This window comes from Octodon degus, unplaced genomic scaffold (assembly GCF_000260255.1).
Source record: "Octodon degus isolate 3935 unplaced genomic scaffold, OctDeg1.0 scaffold00031, whole genome shotgun sequence".
Classification (NCBI taxonomy): domain Eukaryota; kingdom Metazoa; phylum Chordata; class Mammalia; order Rodentia; family Octodontidae; genus Octodon; species Octodon degus.
In genome coordinates, this window is record NW_004524607.1 from 13025828 (window position 1) to 13029444 (window position 3617).

A 3617-nucleotide genomic window follows, 5' to 3' on the forward strand; every position below is an offset into this window, starting at 1 on the left:
TTTTGTGATTCTTTTTTCTTTTTTTTTTTTTTTTTTTTTTTTTTTGGTGGAACCGGGGATTGAACTCAGGTCCTTGCACTTGTCAGGGAAGCGCTTATTCTACTGAGCCATCTCCCCGGCCCAGTTTTGGAAGGATAGTTATTTTCACTATGCTGTTTCCTCCTACGTAAGAGCAAGGGATATTTTTCCATTTTCTGCTATCTTCTCTGATCTCCTTCAGAATACTGTAGTTTTCAATGTAATGATCTTTTACTTCCTCATTAGGTTGATTTCTTTTTCTTTTTTTGTAATGTGGGTTTTGGGGGTTTTTCAGAGGTGGGGGAGTTGGTACCAGACATCAGGACCTTGTACTTGCCAGGCAGGCGCTTGTGTCACTGAGCTACATGCAGGGCCCCTAGGTTGATATCTAAGTATTTCTTTGTTGATGCTATTGTGAAAGGTGTGGTTTCCCTCAGTGAGCTGGGTTTTGTTTTGTTTTGTTTTGTTTTTTGGGACAGTATCTTGGTATGTCATTCTGGCTGGCCTTGCCCTTTCTATATAGTACAGGCTGGCCTCGAACTTGCAGCAATCATCCTGCCTCAGCCTTCCAAGTGCTGGATTATAGGCATGCACCACCATGCCTGAATGAGTTTGCCGTGTACAGGAATGCTGTTGATTTTTGAGTGTTCACTTTGTATTCAGCTATGCTACTAAATTTGCTTATTAAATCTATAAATCTTTTGGTGGATAACTTCAAGTCTTCTATGTAGAGCATCATGCCATCTACAAATGATGATAACTTCTTCCTTCCCTAACTTTATCCCTTTTATTTTGTTCTCTTGTCTACTTGCTCTGGCTAACTTAAAAAAAAAAAAATGTAAGATCAATGAAAGAGATTACAACTGGACGTAGTGGCGCACACCTGTAATCCCAGCACTGGGGAGGCTAAAAACAGGAGTTTTCACAAGTCTGAGCTGTATAATGAGACCCTGTAACAAATACATTTTTAAAAATAGAATGAAAGAAACTAGAAGATGCAGAAACAACAGCAAACACACTCAGTCACCTTTTTTTTTTGACAAAGGCACCAAATGTGTTCACTAGAAGAATGATAGCCTCTTTAATAAATGGTGCTGAAAAACTGGCCTTCCTTATGCCAAAGATTAAAACTAGATCCATATCTTTCATCATATACTAAAGCAAGAACACTAAATTTCAACAAAAATACTAACTATTGAAATAGGAGCGTTAACAACTGGAGGGCAGAGCAGCCAGCGTAGCCGGTCACGTCCTCGCCATGAGGCCGCAGCAGGGGCCAGGGGCCAGGAAAATGTTCATTCAGGGAGACTACAGCAGTGGCACATGCTGCCAGTTCCAGACCAAGTTCCCTGGAGCTGGAGAACCAGATGGATAAGCAGCAGTTTGAAGAAACTGTACGGACTCTGAAATAACCTTTATTCAGAAGCAGAAAAGCTCGGAGGCCAGTCCTATCTCAAAGGCTGTCTGGCATGGTTAACAGCATACACCATCTTCTCATGTGTGGAAACCCAGTATGAGAAGGTTCTGAAGAAAGTTTCCAAGTATATTCAAGAACAGAATGAGAAGATATACGCTCCCCAAGGCCTCCTTCTAACAGACCCCATTGAGAGAGGACTTCGAGTTACTGAAATTACCATTTATGAAGACAGAGGCATGAGCAGTGGAAGGTAAACCATTGACTTAAAGATCCCGCCTCCTGCTGGGACCCTTGCCTGTCCACTGACTGACCACAGAGTGTCCCTACCTCGCCTCCAAGCATCATTCCTTTGTATCTGCTGCCAGAGCCATGGTGCATTTACTCCAAGGACTAACTTTCTAAAATTCCGTCCCTGGGGTGACCTCTAGTCGCTCAGCATCCACTTTGTGTCTCTAAGTTGTGCAGGACTCTAATGTTTTGAGGAATTTCTGAGAAAACACAATGAAGCACTTCATTTTTTAAATTCAGAGCCATTTAGTAAAATATGCATTTGGTCACCCAGTACAGTTTTATTTCTTTCCTGCCACCAGTACCACTTTATTTCTTGGCCAGTTTCCCAGGTGGCTCTTGACTTCAACATGTCCTGTATTAGACAGTGATCAGTCTGATTCCCCTCCAGTGAATAAAAAGCTTTCTTCCAGATGGAATTAGGTATACCCATGGTTTTCTTAGTGCAGCTCCCAGATTTCACAGAACTACCCATTCTGCTGTGATTCAAATCCTAAGATTGATTTCAAGTGCTCTTCAGTTTGTTGAACTGACACTCATTGAAGAAAATAGTGTATAATGTGATTTGTCTCATTATTGCAACTATTCCTAATTAAAACAGTATAATGCAATTTCCAGTTAATTTATTTGGAGACTTTTAAATTATTTCATTACCTTGGATGTCGGGAAGATGTGATCTATGTTGTTTGTTCATTACAGAAAAAAGTAAGCACAATAAAGCAGATGCTAAACCATCAAACACATGAATGTCTGCTGTGTCCCTGAGTGTGTACTAAACGAGTGTAATACACATTGTAACTATAGTTTTGTTATAACCATAACTTATGAGGGAAAATTTTGATAGAAATAATACTATATATGGCTAATCTTTAACCCAACTGGCAAACATGATTCATAGACTCTTCATATACAGTATTCAGTGCACAGACATGATGATCGGTTAAAGTTAAGTGGTTTACAGGTTAAACCCTCAGTCTGAGTCTGTATTCTTAGCTGTTCTTTTGTCTGTATTGGGTTGCTGATGCCCTTCATTCTTTCCGGGGTTTGAGAGCACTGCGTTGGAGAGAAAGTTTAGGATATATTAGGAAAGAATGAAGCAGCTAAAAGTTTCATTTTTAGAGATACTATAGGTGCTAATACTGGATTTAACCTTCAGATTTTTTTTTTTTCTGGATCTGGTAGCTATTCAGTAAATCTCATAGGTCTGTGTAATATTTTAATTGTATAAAACTCCTTTGTTACTTTATAGCCTGTAGCAGTATGTCTGTCTACCTTTCAAACCCGTTGCAATAACTTTGCTGAAATATCAACACATTAGTAAAACTTTTCTTAAACAAAAATAAATAAATAGGGGCGGCTGGGAGAGACGGCGACAGCGCGGGTCGTAGCGCCCCACGTGCTCCCTGCTGCCGGTTAAACCGTTGGCGGGCGCTGCTGAGAGGACGAGTCAAAACCAATCTTGGATAGAGAATATTTAACCATTTAGCTAAGATGGTATTTTTTACATGCAATGCATGTGGTGAATCAGTGAAGAAGATACAAGTGGAAAAGCACGTGTCTGCCTGCAGAAACTGTGAATGCCTTTCTTGTATCGACTGCGGAAAAGACTTCTGGGGCGACGACTACAAAAACCACGTGAAGTGCCTAAGTGAAGACCAGAAGTATGGCGGCAAGGGCTACAAAGGCAGAGCCCACTAAGGCAACGTGAAGCAGCAGGCGTGGATTCAGAAAATTAATGAGTTAATTAAGAAAACTAATGTCAGCCCCAAAGTGAAAGAACTTCTAGAGCAAATTAGTGCTTTTGACAATGTGCCCCGGAAAAAGGCGAAATTTCAGAACTGGATGAAGAACAGCTTAAAAGTCTACAGTGAATCCATTCTGGAGCAGGTGTGGA

General features: G+C 40.6%; 1 pseudogene; it reads left to right on the top strand.

The window, feature by feature from the left end:
- Positions 1–1276: 1276 nt before the first annotated feature.
- On the top strand, positions 1277–1793 carry LOC101580313 (annotated as a pseudogene).
- The last annotated feature ends 1824 nt before the right edge of the window (positions 1794–3617 follow it).